This window comes from Loxodonta africana, chromosome 1 (assembly GCF_030014295.1).
Source record: "Loxodonta africana isolate mLoxAfr1 chromosome 1, mLoxAfr1.hap2, whole genome shotgun sequence".
NCBI lineage: Eukaryota > Metazoa > Chordata > Mammalia > Proboscidea > Elephantidae > Loxodonta > Loxodonta africana.
Window position 1 is genome coordinate 70,437,975 of NC_087342.1, and position 23,317 is coordinate 70,461,291.

Here is a 23,317-nt window from a genome sequence, read left to right on the forward strand (position 1 = left end):
GAGGTAATAGATGCTGTGATTTTAAAAGAAGAAAACAGTGTTGGCTTTGACATAGTTGGGCAGGGCTCATGGGACTGTCTTCTTGGGACTGTTGTAGTGGTTTGGAGGGTGACAGCAGATGAGCAGGAAGTGAGGGGGCTGCTGCTGTGGCTGGGCTAGTATAGGAGCAGGGGAGGGCTAGCACCTTCTCCCTTCCTCTGTGCCCCAGAGCTTACAGTTATTTTTGGTTTTGTGTGCCTTTCCTGTCACTTGATCGTGTATGAGCTTAGAATGACCAAGAAGATGATACGGTGTGGAGAGGAAAAAGTTAAGGGAGAATGTTAATGAAGCAAAGAAGCAGTTTATGTTTAGAGACAGGCCTCACGTGTGAACACTTGACCTCTGAACAACCCACCTTTCCTTCATGATGTCCCAACCAACCAGCCAACCAGTTGCTGCTGTCACGTTGATTCTGACTCATGGCGACCCCATATGTGTCAGAGTAGAACTATGCTCCGTAGGTTCTCAATGACTGATTTTTCAGAAGTAGATTGCCAGGCTTTTCTTCTGAGGCACCTCTGGGTGGACTTGAACCTCCAGCCTTTCAGTTAGCAGCCGGGTGTGTTAACCGTTTGCACCACCCGGGGACTCCTCATTTTGTACAGACACTCCTCACCACCCCCTTTCACTCACTGAAAGCTAAACACTGAGTAAAATCCTGAGCACAACTGTAAGGGAAATTCAGACAGAATTCAATCATTTAAGATGCCAAAAGTGGAGAACCCCAAGTCTTATCCTGATGTTCATTGGGGTGCTTGGAACACCTTCTGTTGTTAATAAAGGTATTGCTAAATTTAAATAACTAGCAGAGGTCAGACAGTGTTTATTTAATTTCTGAGAATAGTTGTTAGCTGCCTTTTTCCCAAGGGTAATCAGCTGAGTTGAGTTACTTAAATCACACTTTTTTCCATTTCATGAAATAATTTCCATTACCCTGCCCTAGAAAAAGTAGGCAGCTGCAGGGACAAGGTTGAGAGAGAATTGTGAAGTCATTTTGGTTAAATTAGCTTAGTGCATCACTCATAGGGCTCATTGAACAGACAGCTAACACCCCCTAATAAACACCTGCTGAATACAGATCAATGTTTTGTGCTCTTCCTTGAAAGGACAAAGAAATTCAATGAGCACAAAGGTCGACACTCATTTTAGGGAAACAAAACAAACCTGACTTGAGAATCACACACAACGACAGGTGCAAGATGATATGATATATCCAAGGACAGACCAAAACCAAATCAAATCCGCTGCCATTGAGTCGATTCCGACTCATAGTGACCCTAGAGGATAGGGTAGAACCACCCCCATAGAGTTTCCAAGGAGCACCGCCTGGTGCATTTGAACTGCCGACCTTTTGGTTAGCAGCTGTAGCACTTAACCACTGTGCCACCAGGGTTTCCATCCGAGAACAGAAGAGCTATCTAATTGTTAGTTCTGTGAATCTTCCTATTTAAGCTTTAAATTCTGTAGTCTTTGCTGTAGTCGTCTGTTCACCCTTTGGAAATGGTTGAAATGTCTGGATGTGGAATTCATGAGGCTTTGACATGCTGACACCTTTGTTTTACGTATGGTTTCACGTAGATATCATTGCCCCTTGTCCCTGACTAATGTATTTTGTCCAATATGTCGAATTGGTCAGAATATCTTATATTGACCAATATATTGTATAAAACGGTGCAATTAATTGATTTATCGTAAAGCATTATAATTACAATGACGGAATTCTGTTGGTAGGGTTTTGTTTTTGCCCTTTTAGCAAGGAAAATTTCATGTGGTCCTATTTACCAGTTAATTTGGCCGAATTCAAAATGCAAAAGGCCTCTGCAGATATCCTGGTCTAAACTGTTTCTGGAACCAAGAGAAGAAGGGGAAACAGAGGCCAGAAGGACCATAGGTCATCGCAAGAGCCAGACCTGGAAGGTGGTTCTTCCCACTGCAGTGGCACTCCTTCATCCAGCCTCAGTTTTCCTGAAACCTGGAGCTACAGTCCAAGCCATGATGGTGTGGTGGGGACTGGGGTCATTATGGAACACCTACGGTGTGCCAGGCTCTTGGCTCCAGCCAAGGTTAGATTACACATTCTATTTCTGCTAAAATGGAGAAGCACAAGTAAGCAAGTTTATCTCAATTTTTAGGAATCTCTCCTTAGGCTCAAATGAGTAAGTCTGGTGTCTATACAGGGACTTTGTTAAAGGCTGGATTTAAATATTGAGTGGATCTGGCTTAGACTGTGTTTTAGGGAACGCTTCTTGGAAGTTCCAGATGGGGAACTCATTATAACCCAGTTTTACCGGTAGCATGGCCCTACGCCATAGACACCATTTGAGCATGGGAGCAATGTTTACTGTCTGTGGCTTTAGCTTTATTCTCGACCCATTGATTGTTCTTGCAGTCTACTTAACATTTGGATGTAATGCTGGATTTTGATGACTTTTTTTTTTTTTTTTTGAGTTATTTCAGAAATTACCGCGGCTGCTTTGAGGTTAATCAGATGCTTAAGACCCCTGTTTCCACGCAGCTCTGCTGCTACGTTTTTATAACACCACAGCTGTCTGAGTCTAGCTTTGCTCCCCACCCCCGCCCCTTTCCATCTGCCCACCTCTCACTACTTCCTCACTTGTGACACTGAGGCGAGGTGGCAAATTCCCAAATAAGCTGCTAATTTCCCGCCCTTGCATGGGCTGGGCCTTTGGTTCATAGTAGCTTCTTTCACCGGGAGAGCTTTTCTAGGCCAGAAACCAACCCTGGGGGTACTGCTCTGTATGAAGTGCCGAAGCAGCCTCTGGGGCTTGCTTTGTATGGCTGGGTGTTGATTTTTCCCTTTGACTTGGAAACTTTTGCTGGGAAATTGAAAGGTGCTTTCATATTAAGCAGCTGTGGCTCTCCCTCCCGTCCACTCCCTTGCCTTTTTTCTTTTAATTCAATTTTGTTTTTGGTGGAAATGTATACATCAAAACATGCTCCCATTTAACAATTTCTCCACGTATTATTCAGTGACATTGGTTACATTCCTTATAGAGTGTCAACATTCTCATTATCTCTGCGTGCATACACATGCACGGACACACATATGGTTCTGACAATAAAAAAAAAGCCTTTAAGAATTTGTGGTCAGCATATAGGTGTGTGTATGTATGCATATGTAGAAAACAGAACATTTGCCATTTCACCATTTTTTACCTGTACAGTTAACGGTGACATTACTTACGTTCATCATGTTATGCAGCCTTACCACTATTTCCAGATTTTTCCATCACCCTTAAACAGAAGCGCAGTGTCCCCTAAGCAAAGAACTCCTTTGTTTTTAAAGCTCAAAATCTTATTTGAAGAGAGAAGGTAGGAAGTCTGTAGCCAAGGTTTCCCTGTTTATGATGGGTGCTGCCTACCTTATGGAAACCTTCTTCCTAGCGGTGGCTCCAGTCCTGGCCTTTTCCCATATGTGTACCATCCACTGGGAGCTGGTGTTCGTGGCCACCTCTCTTAGATAGAGCTTAGCAGACTCTCTCTCCGGTGCTGCCACAGCAAGCTGTTACAGTAAGCATAAAAACAAGAATAAAATGCCAAGTTTCTTTCTCCTTGCCATCCTCATTAGAAAACAGTGATAAAGTATGTATGCATTTAATTACTGTAATTAAACATTTGAAACCAGCTCAGTAGGGGACCTTAATGCTTTTATAAGTATGGTATATTTATTTCAGAACTGGGAACTGGGCGCTTCTGTTTCACTCAAGACCTTCATCTCTGTGGGGGTAAAAAAAAAAAAAATAAAGGGGGAGAGAGAATGTTTGTTTTAACCACAGCTCCAAGGTTCTGTAAGAGTGGTTTTATTACACATGTATTAGAGTGGAACAGATCAACCTTTCCATCACTCTTTGTTGTCGAGTTGATTCCGACTTGTAGCAACCCTCTAGGATGGAGTAGAACTGCCCAATAGGGTCTCCAAGGCTATAATCTTTATGGAACCAGACTGCCACATCTTTCTCCTGAGGTGTGGCTGGTGGGTTCAAGCCGCCATCCTTTGGGTTAGCATCTGAGCGTTTAACCACTGCGCCACCAGCGCTCCTACCTTTCCATCATCGTGTTTATTTTTGTGGGTGGGTAGTTTCAGGATGAGCGCAGTTGTCAAATATAAAGACACAAAAAGTCTATTAAAAAAGAAGCATGGAAAATAGTTGTGAACTGTATGACATGCTTGCTCCTGGAAGTGAAATACTGGAATATTGTGTATTTTGTACCAGACTGATGGAGTCCTACAGTCACTGTGTTTGCATGGGATAATGAAATACTATGAGTGTTTATCTGCCTCGGAGTTGCTCCACCCCAGGAGCTGTTAGGAAGTGGAAAGACTAAAGTGCCAAGTGAGGGTTGAACCAGGGCACTGCTTAGTCACTAAGCCAGATTTATTGAGTACCTTCTGGGTGAGCGGTAGTGTGTAATTTAAAGATATTATCCGAGCTATTAGGAGCCCTGGTGGTGCAGTGATTAAGCACTCAGCTGCTAATTGAAAGGTTGGTGGTTCGTGGTTCGAACCCACCAGTGGCTCTTGGAGAGAAAAGACCTGGTGATCTGTTCCCAGTGATCTGCTCTCGTAAAGAGAAGAGCCTAGGAAACCTTAGGAGGCAGTTCTACTCTGTCTTAGAGGGTGGATATGAATCAGAATTGACTCCACAGTACACAACAGCAACGACATCATTCTTGATGTCAGACAGACCCAGGGCAGAATCCTGGCTCAGCCACTTTCTCACTGTGTAGCCTTCAGCATATTTAACATTTTTACATCTTAGTTTCCTCATCTCTAAAGTTGGAAAATCGTGAGAATGCCTACCGGTAGGACTATTTCAAGAATTAAATAAGATAATGCAGACAAAGCATTTAGCACAGCCTTGGCTCATTAAGTGCTGTTTGTTGTTAGTCCCTCACCATTACTACTTGTATACTGAAGTAATATATGGTATGAGTCCTGCCTTCTAGGAGCTTACAGTCCACTTGGGGCCATACGGCACATATAGAGATTCAGAACCTATGTAATGCAGTGTGTAATTGTTACAGAAATAAGGTAAGAGAGAGGGAATATCAACTTGCTGTCATGTGGATGGGAGAGACTTTTTCTGGAGGAGTTGGGATCGGGGCTGCCATGTTGCATGGCTTCGGGAACACCATTCACATCGTTGTCTTTGAGAATAAGTCTCTCTGGAGGGGTACAGTTGTACTAGTTGGGATTTTGAATGGCGCTGTGAAGGATGAGTGGAATTTGGGTAGACAGAAGGGGGTGAGGGTGGGCTTGGTGGGAATAAACTTGGTTCTTTCAGAGAATGGTAAGACCTCCCAGCTGCCACTGGGGATGAGTAGGCAGACTGTAAGCTTGCAGTGGCTCCAGGGCTTTGCTGCTTTCCAATTAATGGATGCTGGATGGAATGAGGAGTCCCAAGGTGGTGCAAATGATTAATATGTTTGGCTGCTAACCAAAGGGTTGGTGGTTGGAATCTACCCAGAGGTGCCTCAGAAGAAAGGGCTGGTGATCTACTTCCAAAAAACCAGTCATCGAAAACCCTGTGGAGTACAGTTCTATGCTGACACACGCGGGGCCCTCAGGAGTAGGGATTGACTCAAGGGCAGCTGTTTTTTTTTTGGTGGAATGGTGTCATAGACACAGGTCAAGATGAAATTCCTTTGTTCTCCTCACGTTGTCTTAATTTAGTCTTCTTTTTATAAAACTGGGATTGCTGTATTTCCATAAGGATACTTTATTTTGTCATAGCCTAGTGGTCTGACGAAGTGAACGAAAAGGTTCGCTTGCTCTTTGTGCCATTTTTTTCTTCTTCTTTAACATTACTCAGACCTCATTTTGTCAAATACCACATTTACTCAATATGTCAAGAAATCGAAATCAAGGTGTTGCATGACCTTATACCATGGGTCTATTTTATATAGCCTTAAATTTCATTTTAATGTCTTTATGCAGTTTTTTTCTTACCTCTATAGGATTTATTCTGCTCTTTAAGGACTCAAAAGTCTTTAAGTATATCATGGCATAAATCAAGTGGCAAGAAGGGGCAGGGGGGTGGGGGTGGGAGATAATGATCAGAATCAGCCCAAAGCTGATTCCTGTGAGGTAGAGGTCAGACATACCTCTACTCTTCAGCCTTTTTTTTTTTTTTTTTTTACCAATTCTTACACCAGCTGTCCCTCCCATGGCACTATCTACTTCTCTTCTGGGTTTGATAATCCATTACCATGGCCACACAGAACTCACAGACCATATTTAAGAGTTAAGTGGTTTTTAAGAAAGTAACAGGGTACTCAGGATCAGAATCAACAGGCTACAATTCAGGATCAGGATCAGGAAGCATGTAGACAAAGTCTCCCTTCTTCAGTGTAGGACAACTGTCTTAGCTCCTCTTGGTTGTACAGGCCTCCTCTTGCACCCCTTCCTTGCCTCTTGCTGTCTTCAGTGTATAGCCCGTGACCCATGGTATAGCTCTTTTAGGAGGTTTCTTGCCCCTCTCTATCTGTTGCTTCTCTCTTGCCTTTTCTTCCTTCTGCTTCTTCCCATCTCAAAAGCCTCTGTGGGGTTGCTGCTTATATACACAAAAACTTGTCAATTTCAAGGCATGCTCCCTCCCAGCAGGGGGCCACAGGCTGCCCAGTCCCCTCTCAGTAGGCCACAGATACTTCATTTACATAGTAGGCTACAGATACTTCATTTGCATAGTCTGTTGATCAATCCCGGCAAAGTGCATACCAATCACAGGGCAGGCTACAGTCCAGGACCAGACAAAAAATGTCCAGCTAGTGTTGTTTACAGCTTACCCAGGAAATGTCAATCAACATGGACAAAAGTAACAAACCTCTGGGGTAGAAAATAGGGCAAAGGTTAACTCCTCAGGGTTTAGGGAAAAAATTTCTTCATCTGTTTTTCCTAAGAACCAAGGTGAAGGGCCACATAAAGGAACTCATTTCAGTACACATGGGAACATTTAAATGTGATGTAATAGTTATTATTGTTGTTAGTTTTTGTCAAATGAGTCCCTGACTCATGGTCATATCATGTACAATGAATGAAGCGCTGCCAGGCCCTGTGCTATCCCCATGATCAGCTGGGGATGGGACCGGTGTGATTTCATTGGCTGAATTTCAGAAGTACATTGCCAGGCCTTTCCTTCCAGTTCTTCTTAGTCTGGAAGCTCCTGTTGAAACGTCTTCAGCATCATAGCAATACACAAACCACCACTGACAGACGGATGGTGGCTGTGCATGGAAGCTGAGAGTTCCACCATTGAACCACCAGTGTACCTCTGATGGTAGAGTAGAAGAGATACAAGGTCATTCCCTAAGTACAGGAACGGCACGAGAAAATGAGGCTTGATCCTTTCACCAACAAAATGCAAGAGAGGTGGAGGGAGAGAGGGAGAAGACAGGGGAAGAGATGACATAACAGCTTCAAGATGAGAAAGACCTGGGCTCAGGTCTGGACAGAAAAGTCTTTGGCAAGAGGGAGGGCTTTCATCTCTTTCTAGTCTACATAATTATACAGTGTATCTAAAAACTGCTTTTGAATAAAGGGGTTGATTTTATTGAGGTGAGAGGAAGTACTTGAGTTGAGACGAGGGAAGAAAATTAAAAGACACTCATGTTTTTCAAATGCACCTGGCAGAGTATATGCCAACGATGTAAACATTAAAATATAGAAATGGTAGCCATTTATATATTCTATAAAAATATGGAAGAAAAACCTTTTTTGTTTTGCCAAAATAGTGGCTTGTTTTGAAGTACAGGGAAATTCTACTTTGTCTCTTTGGGGTCATGATGAGTCAGTCAGCTGGTGAGAAAAAGGTAGGCTGGGATTGTGGTATTTGAGTGTGCCAAGAAATGTCTATATAAGGTTTTAAACACACCCCAGTGTAGAAGAAAAGTAATATGCCTGTTCAAAGTATTTCAGCAATGAAAGACAAAAATAATGTTTCCAAAAGTTCAAATAGTTTCCACAAATATATAACAATCCTTAGAGCAGAGTGTAAGGTTCCTCTAGTGACATTAATTGAGTCACTCTAGTTGGTGGGATGAAACCTATGCTTAAAGCCATTGGTATTAGTATCTTGGTATTTTCCCTTCAACAAGATAGTCTTGATAAACGTGCTTTCTTTTTGTGTCTTGCTTTTTTGTGGTCAGATTACCTTGTGTTCTGAAATAGAAAAACTATGGCTAACATAAGGAGCCCTGGTGACACAGTGGTTGAGTGCTTGGCTGCTAACTGAAAAGTCGGCAGTTCAAACCCATCAGCCAGCCATTCAGGGGAGAAAGATGTAGCAGTCCGCTTCTGTAAAGATCACAGCGTTGGAAACCCTGTGGGACGGTTCTGCTCTGTCCTATAGGGTTGCCATGAGTTGGAATCGACTCAGTGACAGTAGGTCACTGAGGTTTGGGGTTTGGAATATGCTGTCAAAACTTTTTGTTATAGAAAATGTTTTGAGAACAAGTTGTTACGGGAAGTTTTAAGATCTACAGAAATAGAGAGAATAGCATAATGAATACCCTCTCCTCAGTTCTTCTAAGACACTGAATTTCAGGGTGTTTGCTTTCAAGAAAAGAAAGCTATTTGTCCCAATGCAGTATTGGGAGGCAAAGCTTGAAGGGCAGGAAAATGACACGGGGACTTTTGCCGGTTTTTGCCAGTGTTGATGCTCAGTTCCACCTGTGGCCAACAGTGTGCAGCACCTGTGCCAAAGGTGACTGCCTCAATTAAGACACAGACCAAGAACTCCTGGGCAGCGTAATCCTTCCAAGCAGAGCATGTGTAGTTGTTTCTGCAGTGCCAGCCAAATGTACAATGTGACCTTGGGCTTCTGATTACTTTCTCTTCTACAGGAGAGTGGGCTTGGACTCGAGTGTCCGTTAGGTGCTGTTGTCACTGCTCTGACCCAGCCCCCTCTTCTCTGTCCTCTGCTTAGGAGCTGTGTGTGCCTGCACCTTCTCTGCGTATTCACGGTTTGTTTTCCTTCGCGCTGGCTACTGTAAGCCATTTCTTCTTTAGATTTGCTTTCAGACGTTATCGCTGCAGCAGAGAATCCAACAATGTGTAGCTCCCACCTCATCTCCTGGTTCTCGGGGATGTCTGGACCTCACTGCTCTGAGGCATTACATGAAGGTCCCCAGCAGGTCCTGTCTTAAATAACGAGTATAAATTTTGTAATCATTGCCAATAGTGGACAGCATTTTGTTTTGCAGTCCGCTTATATTTATTTTCTTTTCCTCTTGGCAAGCTAATATCATCATCTGCAAAAGTTTGGTTGCCCGGGACTCTTTAGGATAGGTGTGATAATATTCCATTTTGTCCAAGGATCCAGTAAATATTCATCGTGCTGAATACTTTGCTAGATACTGGAGATATTATGGTTAATAAGATAGTCTTCCCTTCAAGAGTTCATGGTCTAGGGTGGCCGTTGGACACCAAGATAGATACTAACACAGCAAGCTAAGTATAACGATAGAGATATGTGCAGCCTACCAGGAGATTGTGGAGACCCTGGATGGCGCAGTTAAGTGCTCTACTACTAGCCAAAAGGATGGTGGTTTGAACCCACCCAGAGGTGCCTTGGAAGACAGGCCTGGCAGTCTGCTTCGAAAAGGTCACAGCGTTGAGAACCCTGTGGAGCAAGCGGTTCTGCTCTGCACATCCAGGGTCATCATGACCAGAATTGATTCGACGGCAACTAACAACAACCATTAGGAGATGACAGTCATCCAGGGCATCCAGCTGATGGAAGGGAGGAGAGGATACCACTGAGGGGTGAAGAATTTTGCTATTGTTATCACATAGTGAGGGCTGAGATTGGTGGGAGAATGTGCCAGAGATGTAACAGTGTTGCTCTGCAGATTTGGACTTTTCAGCTTGATGGTCTGGTGTGGGTGGAGCTGTGGTGGTACAGTGGTTAAGCATTTGGCTGCTAACCAAAAGGTCTGCAGTTTAAATCTACCAGCGGCCCCTTGGAGACCCTGTGGGATAGTTCTACTCCATTCTGTAGGGTCACTATGAGTCAGAACTGACTTCAAAGGCAGTGGGTTTGGGTTTGGTTTTTTGATTTGCTCTGGTGGAAAGCTGGTGAAAGGGAATTGAGCTGTTCAGTGGCACGGTTAATGATTGTGTTGTAGCAAGAGCCCCCTGGTGGCTAGGAGCAGTATGGTTTTCTGGGGGCAAGGACTGGAAACTGAGAGTAACTAGGGTGAGAGCTCTGAGGGCCTGGGCTATTCGCTTATACAATTTATTTAGTAAACCTTATTGAGCACCTACTATGTGGATGCCTTGTTTAGGCAATTGGAGTGTATATTCATATGGGTGAACAAAAGAAATAGTGGTAACATTTTTTTCCAGAGGGGTTGATTAATACCAAATAAATCACAGCATTTGCTGTTTGTAATTATGACAAACAGCTTTTTTTTTTAAATTGTGTTAAGTATTATATGTAAAAAAAAAATTTCCATTTTAAGGTGTTTTACATGTACAATTCAGTGACACTGATCATGCTTATTATGTTGCTCAACCATCTATCCACTTCAGAATTTTCCCATCACCCTTTAACAAGAAGCTTGGTGTCCCCTCTGCAGTGAGTCTTCCACCCACCCTGTTAACCACTGATAAACTTAGGTCTCTATACACTTGCCCGTTGTAGATATTTCGTATAAGTGAGGTCAGAATAATTCTCTCATGGCAAACTTTTGAGTACATCCTTGTGTTAGAGAGGAATAAATGGGTTTCAGGACATCTTATCATGGATTTTGGGATCAGAAGAGAATTGGTCTCTTCTGTGGCACAAATTAACTAGATTTTAATAAGTCAGCTCTTGAGTTTGTCAAAGACTGATTATTCTGGCCTGTAGATGACTCTGGGCAATAGACTCTTATTTTTCTGCTCATTAGCACCTCTACCAGAGAATGGGTAGGAAAAAGGAGAGGAAATTTCAGTCTATCTTGCCCTTTGTTAGCAGGTTTGGTAAAGAAGGTGATGAAATTGATATTTCATTTTCAAGATCAGGTTTCAGATTGTCTGTGGGTTTGTTCTAGCACATAGTTCTTGCTTTCTTCCAAACATGGGCAACTTGATGTCTGTATGTACCTGGTAGGTGGGTGTGTGCCCATGCGCACTGAGGGAAATTTGGTGTGGGCAAATAGCCCAAGAAATTAATACATTTAATTATCTTACCAATTACATTGGTCACTTGCAGTACCAAAGATGTTACCCTGGCTTGATATAAGGACATGAAATTTATTATTTATCAGCTATCTTGTTACTTGAACTTTGTTGGTATAGTTTAGGAGGACAAAAACTCCCCAAGGCATTGCAGAGGTAATAGTACCTACCTCATAGGGTCATTGTGAGGATTAAATGACTTAATATAAGCAAAGCTCTTGGAACAGTTCTGGCACCTAGTAAATACTTTATAAATACCGGACATTATTATTGATCTACTTCTGAAAACCAATCGGAATTCACATGAAAGTAACATAAAACAGGTGAAAATCATACACAAGATTAGATAATACAATATTTCGCCAGCAACACATTTAATGGGCTGACTATATTTTTAAATGCTCAGGTTCAAGGAAAGTTAAAAATGCTATAGCCATAGTCGTATGTTTGAAAAATACCGAGTCTCTTCCAGTTCCTAGTGACCCTATAGGACAGAGTAGAACTGCCTCATAGAGTTTCCAAGGAGTGGCTGGTGGATTCGAACTGCTGACCTTTTGGTTAGCAGTCAAGCTCTTAGCTAGTGTGCCACCAGGGCTCCATTATTAACTGAAGACTAGACAAATTCAGTATTTAGGCTGTGACTTTTCTTCAACAGCCTCCCAAATAATAATTCTGAAGAACATAGGCAGAGTCATAAAACCTTAGAAATAAGTAAATGGCTCAGTCTGTTGAGCACTATGTCCACCGTTCCTATTTTAAGACAAATGAAACAATGTAAATCGTTCTGAATTTTCTAAGAGGGTCTATACTGCCTTAAAATAGAGATTTATAAACTCTTAAATAGCGATATATATCCTTCAGTCCAGCAGCTTTTCAGTCTGTGATTTTTAAGACCATCTTTTAGATTCAAAGATGCAGAAGTGGGAATTCCTACTTGGGGGAAATTCAATGAAGCATTCTTGAGATTCTTCCAGTGAAGATATTAAGCTCTATGAGACTGAGGGATGGAACCCAAAGTGACCTGTGTCTTGGCTGCAGTGGCTTCTCATCAGAATGAGCCAGCTATACATATAGATGGTGATGATTTTATAATCACAAGTAAAATATTCCTAGTAGAAGAATGAAGCCTTGGGGGAAAGCAGTAAACATATGCATTGTTCAAAATGGGGAATGTGATGTGAGACTCTGGGTCTCTTTTCCTAGTGAGTAATGACTTCTTTGCCCCTGGCTATGAGTTGGCAAATAGGCTCTGTCATTTGGGATATCTTTTGGAAGAAAGAAAACGAAAGAACAGAGGTAAGAGGAAAGCAGTTAATAGTTAGCCAAAAAAAAAAAAAGGGACTGTGAGCAGATGGTGAAAAGGGAGTGAAAGTCTCTAGTATGTGGGGCCTCCTAATTATTTCTACTTAAACTGCTCCCGGTTGCAGTTGAGTTCATTCCAACTCATGGTGACCCCATGTTTCTCAGAGTAGAACTGTTCTTCATAGGGTTTTCAGTGGCTGACTTTTCAGAAGGCAATCTCTAGGCCTTTTTTCTGAGGCACCGCTGTTGCCTGAGGGTGAGGGATGCTAACCTTTTGGTCAGCAGCTGAGTGTGTTAATTGTTTGCACACCCAGGGACTTCCATATGGGACCTCCAAGGCTTGTCAAATCATTTTGTGATTGTAGCATGACACCATGACACCTACAATGTATCTGCAGATGTTCTGGGTGTCTTGAAACCATTTCCATCTAGAAATACTTTTTGATATCCACAAGTGGACAGATGTCACTTCTGACTGCCGTTGTTCTCTCTGGAACTCCTGTGATAAGGCTGGGTTGTATTACAAAGCCAATGTTTCTTTTGCTGATGTCTGTTCTAATTGAGACAGCTGAAGTTCTGTGCTAAATGTGAACACTTCACATTATACCAACATTGTAGATTTCCTAGGTATTTAGAACAAACATTGGCATTATAAATTTTCACTTTTAGATGCATATTTCTCTGCTTATTTATGGTAGACAACACCACTAACATGAATGGGATGTCCCAGAGGGAATTCTGCTTCCGTTCATTACTGCCGGGGATTTTTTTCCTCTACTGTTGGGGAAGCCCACAAGTCCACGTTTGTAAGCTCAACAGTCTTCGGGGATTTCCAAGTGCCTAGAACTGTGCCACACACTGGATACCTGCTTTTCTCTTCCCTGGATTCCCTGTCTCCTGAAAATAAAGTGGTTTTTGTTTAGAAGACATAAGGAGGAGGATTTCCATTTCTTATTTCGAGCCTGTGGGCCAACTTGGAGTCCCTGGGTGGTTCAAACTGTTAACATCCTTGGCTAAAGGTTGGAGGTTTGAGTCTGCCTGGAGTTGCTATGGAAGAAAGGCCTGGCAATCTACTTCTGAAAAAGCAGCCACTGAAAACCCCTTGGAGCACAGTTCTACTCACACATACACAGGTTTGCCATGAGTCGGAGTCTACTCGTCAATCGTGAACTGGCTGTAGGCCAACTTCAAAGGCGTCTGCCCCTAGCCCCTTGTTAAAAAATTACGCTACTGTCCATTTTATGTTTTTCATAACTTTAAATCATCTTTAAATCAACTTTTTAGGAAGTGTTAGCTGCTTAAGTTTTTAGTCAGATTGGAAGTAGTTGATTGCTTCCTTCTTCAAATCTGAAATGGAATAATTACTGGAGTTGAATATCAGTGTTTTATTTATTTTTTTATTCTAGACACTATGAAACATGAATAATGGTATGGGGGGTACTGGAGTCAGCATGTGAAAAGAAAAAGGCAATGAGTTCAGTGTCTGCCCGGTGATCAGAGCCAATAAGCAGAGAGTAAGGCAAGCTAATGCCGGCTCGGGCATCAGCAATGAAGATCTTGTCTGCCTTGCTCTGGGTGTAGGGCTCATGATAATTATAGGAGGTATGCCATATCAGCAGAATGCAGCTTAGGAATTAAGAATCAGCAAGCAGACACCTGCGTTTTCTGCATAGGAACATTTCCTATGTGAAATCAGCCAGTGGTGGTGAAATATGTGCTAGAAAGCATTTCACTCAGGTGTTAAGTGACAATTGGCTTATACTTTTTAAGATTTTTCTGGTTGCAATTACCTAGTTAAAAAAAAATAAATTGCGAAATGTGACTTAAACTAGAATGTTATAATAATATCCTAGATATACCACCAACTTCTTCCTAAAAATCAATCTTTGTCTAGCTCACTGTTCTTTCACATTTGCTCTTTTGATGTCTCATTCTCCAGTGCTGTAATAATTGATATCACTAATGTATGTTAGTTTGTCTCTAAGCCTCTCTTAAATCTCTGGAATATGCATATTAATACACTATCAGGGGTGGGAGGGAAATTACCAAATAGATAGAAGACACGTGTTAATATTGGTGAAGAAAAAGGCAGTATATAGTATGGGGGAAGCCAGCAAAACATGCCCAAGGCAAGAGAAGACACTGAGAGGAAGGCAAGAACAAAGGACAATGATGGTAACTACTAGAGCATAGAGAATTCTGCAACAGCTGTATTAACAAACACTACATATGGGGTCACTATGAGTCGCAGGTGACTCGACGGCACTGGGTTTGGTTTTGATTTGGGTTTAATTTATGAATGGATGCATAGGCAGGTAGATATGCCAAGAGGTGTGGGAGGGTGTAAAGGAACACACCTACGTGCAGATACAGGATTGGTGGTGGACATTTCTGCACACACAACTGTAGGTGGGAAACTCTGGTGGCATAGTGGTTAACTGCTACGGCTGCTAACCCAGAGGTCGGCAGTTCAGATCTGCCGGGCGCTCCTTGGAAACTCTATGGGGCAGTTCTGCTCTGTCCTATAGGGTCGTTATGAGTCGGAATCCACTCGATGGGAATAGGTTTGATTTTTTTTTGGTAACTGTTGGTGCTGCTTATATGTTAATATAGACAACAGAGTACACAGGGGCCACAGTCAGGGCAACTTCATAGACATAACCAAACACCTTGTGGGATGAAGCTCCTAGGCTCAAAGGCAGAGGACCATAGACTCGGGGATCATCTATGTCAACTGGCACAACACAGCTTATAAAGACAAAGTTCTGCATCCTACTTTGGTGAGTAGTGTCTGGGGTCTTAAAAGCTTGCCAGTGGCCATCTAAGATACAACTATTGGTCTGTTACCGCCTGGAGCAAAGGAGACAACTAAAGACTTAAGTGAGCAATTAGTCCAAAGGACTAATGGGCCACGTAACCACAGCCTCCACCACCTCTAGACCAGAAGAACTAGGTGGTGCCTGGCTACCACTACCAACCAATCTGACTGGTATCACAACAGAGGGCCCTGGACAGAGCGAGAGAAAAATTGCAAAACGAAAATCAAATTTACTAATAAGACCAGACTTCCTGGTCTGGCAGAGACTAGAGGAACCCTTGAGACTATGGCCCTAAGACACCCTTCTGACCTAGAGCTGAAGCCACTCCTGGAGACCATCTTTCAGCCAAAGCATAGACGAGCCCATAAAATAAATAATAACAATCGATTATATGAGATCAAAAGGGCAACATTTGCCCAAAAGCAAAGATGTGAGAAGGCAGGAAGGGGCAGCAGTTCAGGCCAAAGGAAACGGGGAACCTAGGATGGAAATGGTAGGCATGCTGGCACATTGTGGGGAATCAAACAAATGTCATGGAACACTTTATGTACAAACTAGCCAACGGGAAGCTATCTCTGTAAACTTTCATCTAAAAAATCTAGTGCATGATAAAAAATTGAAAAAACACAAAACACTGGCAATTTTAAAAAAGGGAGTTTTTCTAGCCTGTTTACATTTTTAAAGAAACAACCTTGCCAACTCTTTAAAAGCCACATTTTCTGGCTTTTAAGATTTGTATGTTTTCAAACTTGTAAAAGACCTTTTAGAGTTGGTTATATAATTTGATTTGAAAGCTGAAAAAAGTCTGACAGTATACTTCCTAAGAGATATTTAGCTAATTTAGAGGTAACGATACTCCTCAAGAAATGTTATTTTTTTTTTTACTGATGGTATCCTTATACCAGAGTAAGTGGCTGGTGGCATTAGTGGCTGATGGTATTTCCAGGAGACGCTGGGCAGTGCAAATGGTTAACATGCTAAGCTGCTAACCAAAAAGGTTGGAGGTTGGAGTCCACCCAGAGATGCTTCAGAAGAAAGATCTGGCAAGCTGCTTCTGGAAATCAGCCATTGAAGACCCTATGGAGCACAGTTCTACTCTGACACACATGGGGTTATCATGAGTTGGAGTTGACTGGATGGCAACTGGTTGGTATGTAGTAGGTATTTGCCATAGGGCATTGGTTTGCACTGATCTCTGCAGAGAACGCTGTTAATTATACTCATTCCCATCCCAGTAACCGTAAAAGAATGTTTCTTTCTGTGTGTAAACCTTCTCTTGAGTTTTTATAGTAGTGGCCTCGTACAATATTTGTTCTTTTGTGATTGACGTATTTCACTCAGCATAGTGTCCTCCAGATTCATCCATGTTGTGAGATGTTTCACGGATTCATCGTTATTCTTTAACATTGTGTAGGATTCCATTGTGTGTATGTACCACAGTTTGTTTATCCCTTTGTCTGTTGATGGGCACTTAGGTTGTGTCCTTCTTTTTGCTATTGTGAATAATGCAGTGCACATGGGTATGTATATGTCTATTTGTGTGACGGCTCTTATTTCTCTAGGGTATATACATAGTAGTGGGATTGCTGGATCATATGGTATTTTTATTTCTAACTTTTTAAGAAAGTGCCATACAGTTTTCCACAGTGGTTGAACCATTTTATAGAAATTAGTTCTTACAACATAATATCATTTTTTAAATATTTGTGATTCATCTTAGACAGTTTTCGTGTGTGACATCACAGGGTATGGTGACAGTGTACCTACACATTGGGGTTTGGGACTGCAGAGTTTTGGAATTGAGTGGTACTTTTGAACGAATCTAGTTCAACTTTTCATTCACGTGTACAGTTTTCCTGACAAGGCTGTTAAGGATAAGAGCCCTGTCTCATAAAAGCGTTTACTTTTTTTCCCACCACTGTAATTGATCTTGGGGTTTTCTTTATATCTAGCTAAAATGTTCTTTCGTGTAGTTTCTACCTGTTGGCCCTAGTTGTCTCATGGGAGGGAAAAATACTCACTCAGACGTATGCCGACCTGCCAATAGTTGCAGAATGTTTTCATGCCATTCCTATGTCTTTTTTTCTATAAGCTAAGTAGACCTAGCTCCATCAGCTATTCCTTATATGACATGTTTTGCAAACCTCTCACCACCCTGCTTGCTTCTGCCTGGACCAACTCCAGAGGGTGACTCTGACCTGTATGATTGGAAGTTTCATCTTTCATCTGAATGCCTGTCATGGCATTGATACAGTTGGAAAATCTCAATGGTTAGGCTTTCTTGAGGGGGGAAAAATGGCTACTAGTATTTACATATAGGAAGAAAAAATAACTTAGTTTCCTTTGATAAGAAGTAATATAGTTTTCTATAATAAATATGTGTTGCTTTTATAGTCAGAAAATTTTATAGTATTTTAGTAAAAATAATGCTTCTCTTTACGATCGTTATATTGGGTAGAGTTTGGGTCTAGTGAATGGATCAAAAAATAATGCTCCAAATCTCCCTCTCTCACTCTCCCTGTCTTTATTTATTCCACCCAATCACCCACCCACTCATCTTTGTATGCCTGCTGTGTGTCAAGACTTGTGGCACCGGGTATACAGCGATGATCAAGAGAGTGGTTTCCTCTATGGAGAGAGCCATTAAGCAATCATTTAATTATTCTGGCAGTGGAGAGTATGCAGTAGAATCAAGTTCGATTCTCTGATGATGGCATTTCTCAACTATGTGATCCTCAGCAGGTCCTTCAGGCTGTTCTTGTTCTTGAAAATGGGAATGATACTTGGAATAGCTTCCTTATAGCATTGTTGTTAAAACTTAATCAAAATGATAGAACATAGTGGGTGTCGTTGTTGTTATTAGGTGCCGTCAAGTGGGTTTCCACTCATAACAGCCCTGTGTACAACAGAATGAAACACTGCCTAGTCCCTGCACCATCCTCACAATCCTTGTTATGCTTGAGCCCGTTGTTGCAGCCACTGTGTCAATCCATCTTATCGAGGGTCTTCCTCTTTTTCCCTGACCCTTTACTTTTGACGTCCTTCTCCAGGGACTGATCCCTTCTCATAATATGTCCAAAGTATGTGAAATGAAGTCTTGCCATCCTTGCTTCTAAGGAGCATTCTGGTTGTACTTCTTCCAAGACAGATTTGTTTGTTCTTTTGGCAGTCCATGTTATATTCAATATTCTTCACCAACACCATAATTCAAAGGCTTCAATTTTTCTTTGCTCTTTCTTATTTTTTGCCCAGCTTTCGTATGCATATGAGGTGATTGAAAACACCATGGCTTGGGTCAGGTGCACCTTAGTCCTTAAAGTGACTTTGCTTTTTAACACTTGAAAGAGGTCTTTTGCAGCTGATTTGCCCAATGCAGTGCATCTGTTAATTTCTTGACTGCTGCTTCCATGGGTGTTGATTCAAGTAGAATGAAATCCTTGACAACTTCAATCTTTTCTCCATTTATCATGATGTAGCATATTGGTCCAGTTGTGAGGATTTTTGTTTGCTTTATGTTGAGGTATAATCCATATGGCAGACTGTAGTCTTTGATCTTCGTCAGTAAGTGCTTCAGGTCCTCTTTACTTTCAGCAAACAATGTTGTCTCTTCTGTATATCGCAGGTTATTTATGAGTCTTCCTCCAATCCTGATGTTTTGTTTTCTTCATATAGTCCAGCTTCTCAGATTATTTCCTTAACGTGCAGGTTGAATAAGTATGGTGAAAGGATACAACCCTGATGCACACCTTTCCAGACTTTAAACCGTGCAGTATCCCCTTGTTCCGTTCGAACAACTGTCTTTTGATCTATGTACAGGTTCCTCATGAGCGCAATTAAGTGTTCTGGAATTCCTGTTCTTTGCAATGTTATCCATAATTTGTTATGATCCACACCGTCGAATACTTTTGCGTAGTGAATAAAACACAGGTAAACATCCTTCTGGTATTCTCTGCTTTCAGCCAGGATCCATCTGACATCAGCAATGATATCCCTGGTTCATCCTCCTCTTCTGAATCTGGCTTGAATTTCAGGCAGTTCCCTGTCGATACACTGCTGCAGCCATTTTTGAATGATCTACAGCAAAATTTTACTTGCAAGTGATATTAATGATATTGCTTGATAATTTCTGCGTTTGGTTAGATTACCCTTCTTTGGAATAGGAATAAATATGGATCTCTCTTCCAGTCGGTTGGCCAGGTAGCTGTCTTCCAAATTTGTTAGCACAGACTAGGAGGTTTCTTTCTATAAATATCATGGTTATTGTTGTTACTGGCAAATAATACTTTTGGGAGAAAGAGTAGCTGATCTTCCATGCTAATTTTCTTCCTTTTTTGCACATTTTTTTCTCCTTTATCCAGTTCTTTTACCTTTTTATTATGAAAATTTTCAAACAGTACAGAAGGGTTAAAAGAATATTACAGTGAACACCCATATATTACCAGGTAGATCCTACCATTTACATTTTACTTGCTTTATCTTGTATCTATCCGCCTATCCATCCCTCTGTTATTAGCCAGTGTTTATGTGCTCATATTTACAGAGAAAGATGCATGGTAGTTACTTTCTCTGGGAAATGGAGCACTTCCCACCATGGTTTTGTTCATCTTCCCAGCATTAATAATGGTGGTTATGATGATGACACAGTATCTACCATGAAGTACTATACCATCAACTCATTTAATCTTCAAAACAACCATAGAAGGTAAGTCCTGCAATTAATATCCATTTGCAGAAGAGGAAAATGAGGCACAGAGAAGTTAAAATGCTCTCTCCAAGATTACAAAACTAGTGAGTGGCAAAGTCCAAAATCTGGTCATCACTCTGGTAAGGTTTTTTTTTTTTTAATCTGTGGAATTAATGGCTGCTGTTTAAGAATATGAAAAATAACCTCAGCAGCCACTTGTGATTATGGTTGGCTTGAGTGCCTTTTCAATGAAGGCCACTGTACCATGTGCGGGGCTTATTCGGATGATTAAATCATGGCCTCTGCCCTCAAGTAGCTACCAGTCTAATGGATAAAGCCAGTGTAAGTTGTTGGAAGGATTAAAAAAAAAAAAATTCATTGATATAGTTAGGAAAGTTGTATTATATACCTAATTTTCTTTAAAATAAACCTTTACACATAAACCCAACCCACCAAACCAAACCCAATGCCGTTGAGTCGATTTCGACTCATAGCGACCCTACAGTACGGAATAGAACTGCCCCATAGAGTTTCCAAGGAGCGCCTGGTGGATTTGAACTGCCAACCTTTTGGTTAACAGCTGTAGCACTTAACCACTACACCACCAGGGTTTCCTTACACATAAACAGTTGCCTTTTTTGGTTGTTTGTGATAAGATAAAATATTCCAGTGAATATCTGGAAGTGTATTACTGTTCACAGATTTATATTTCCTTTTGCCTTAGCAAAGGAAAATAATTTGGGGGAGAAATACGTTAAGGATTGTTTACTTTAACCATAGAATATATTCTGATTAAGGGTAGCTTTAAGACTCTTTATGGAAGGGTGTATCTAATTACATTTCCCAAGGCATCTTATCACTTAAAAAAATTACCCTTCGGTCTTTCTTCCCCCTCCTTATCTCTTTCAGTTTATCAGCACATCAGAAAAAGTGCAAATTAAAACCTTCACAGGGACAATGTGCTCTTGCGGATGGCTCACATCAGTGTGAGCGTGAGGACACATTTCTGCTTTGCTGCCACCCAAGCCCGTTGCCTTAAGAGTATGCATTATTGGGCCCCATTGCCTTAAGCGTGTGCATTGTTGGGGTGGGGGTAAGATGGGGAGATGGTGGGGGTGGGGAAGGAACTCACCAGGGAGAATGTAGAGGATTTAGAAACAAGTGACCATTCTGACTATCATTGGTCAACATTGGTTTAATAACAGAGTGAAGAACTTTTACCCATCAAGAACAAAGATATCCACTGTGATAAATGTTTAACATCCCTGAAAATTTAGAACGTTCTTACTCCCGGCTTATTGGAGCTGGGTAGAGCTTTTCAATAAATAATAATAATTTTGAAAACCCCAAGTTAAACTTTTTTTATTTGATGCTTGTTGTGGTCATTCCTGGGTCAACATGTCTGTGAATAAAATAAGATTCACCAAAGAACCGTCCCCTGGTGGCAAATGAGACAGTGTGAGGGAGTTTGCAGTTTTCTTTCATCTATCTTTCCTGTTAAAAAATCCTAAAAATACATTTGTGTATTTATTTTGGAAAGCTATTTAACAACCATTCAGATATTGTAATTTACTTTTTGAATTGACGATCTGCCAGAGCGTACCAGTACCAGGTGCTACGGAGTCAGTTCTGACTCATGGCGACTCCATGTGTCACAGAATAGAACTGTGCTCTAGAGGATTTTCATGACTGTGACCTCTTGGAAGCAGATTGCTGGGTGTTTCTTCCAAGGTGCCTCTGGGTGGGTTCGAACTGCCAACTAACCCGTGGCCAAGCGTTTAGCCATTTGTGCCACCCAGGGGCTGCCTAGGTAACCCTTATTAGCATTACTCTATAACGTTGCTACCGTAGATGATAATTTTACGTAGAGGATGAAGGAAATGTGAAAACTGCATTTGTCCTCCTGTTGACACAAGGCAGCTAGGTGGTGAGGCCAGTGGTCCATGCTGTTGTGCGTTGTGGTGTTTTCCAGGATGGCTTTTGTGACTGTGGGGGCCTTGTGGCTTCCATATGTCACAAATTCTAAATATAATTTCTATGCTTCTCCCTCCTTCCAGAGTCTTCCTTGCACTATGCTTAGTTCTTGACTAAGTGATAACACTCAAAAAAAAAAAAAAAAAAAAACAACACACACACAAAAAAATTGTGGGTTTTTTTTTTTTTTTTGAGTGATAACACTCAAGCTTTTCCTTATTTCAGATTCGCCCCCTCCAGGACATGTGGGCTCCCTGTGTAAAAGCTGAGCAGATTTATTTTGACAGTATTGCCTGGAGGGCTTGCCTCATTTCTTTCCAGGAAAATTTAATTTTTTTCTGCTTTGCAAAAGACCATCTATGTCGTAATTTTAAAAGCCGTAATTCTACAGAACACACACACACACAACTTGGCAGTAGAATTTAACACTGTTTTCAAAAGCCCTTACTTGGTCTTTGATGACCAGTCATTCATGACCTTGTTTCCTAAAACCGTGGAACTAAAACCATTCTGGGGAAATAAGTAAATATCATATTTAAATCTTAATGTGGTTTCACTAACTCATGGCAATTTAGTTTGTATTTCATTTTAGCAGTCTTCCCCGTCGGGAAGTTCGTCCTTAACCTAAAATCATAGACTGATCAAACCACAAAGGCCATTCGTTATAATCTTGTTTACTGTCTGTGCAGAGAGACCAATGGGCTCCGAGAGGCTGAGTGGCTTTCCCAACACTGAATAGACGAACTGAGATTAGAACTCCTGTCTTCTGATTGCCAGTTTAGTGTTTCTCCACCGCATGGGCCCATTGGGTTGAAGCAATTTTATTCCCAGCTGAAAGTAATTTTCACGTAGGCACCTAGCTGAGGAGAGAGGCTGGTGAGAGGCTTCACTCAGTAGGTGGTCATTGAGCAAATACTTTTGGGGAGGTGGGAGACCAAGATGAAGATCAAGACACAGCCATGCTCTCCAGGAACAGACTAGTCCAGAAGAAGGTTTGCAGGCATGTCTACAGTTAGGTGCTGTTAAGAACTGAGGTTTCTTAAAGTTTCTTTAGAGCCACTCGTGGTTCAGTGGTAGAATTCTTACCTTCCATGCTGGAGACGCGGATTTAATTCCCGGCCAGTGCACCTCATGTGCAGCCACCACCTGTCTGTCAGCAGAAGCTTGTGTGTTGCTATTATGCTGAACAGGTTCCAGCTGAGCTTCCAGACAAAGACAGATGAGGAAGAAAGGCCAGGCAATCTATATGTGAAAATCAGCCAGTGAAAACCTTATGAATCATGGTGATTGGATCTGCAGCCAATCATGGGGAGGGCG

At 41.6% G+C, this 23,317-nt stretch overlaps 2 protein-coding genes across 9 annotated transcripts in view; one reads left to right on the top strand and one right to left on the bottom strand.

Annotated features, from left to right (window-relative positions):
* The window catches only part of LOC104846471 (cytidine monophosphate-N-acetylneuraminic acid hydroxylase), a 499,820-nt gene that overhangs the window by 390,064 nt on the left and 86,439 nt on the right, over positions 1–23,317 (bottom strand). For all 3 annotated transcript variants that reach the window (XM_064281568.1, XM_064281579.1, XM_064281578.1), the window contains exon 2: positions 3,423–3,562. The gene's annotated coding sequence lies outside the window, so the exon portion shown is untranslated. The remainder of the gene's footprint in view (positions 1–3,422; positions 3,563–23,317) is intronic.
* Positions 1–23,317, top strand: part of CARMIL1 (capping protein regulator and myosin 1 linker 1) — a 390,198-nt gene that overhangs the window by 102,638 nt on the left and 264,243 nt on the right. The gene's annotated exons all lie outside the window — the stretch shown is intronic.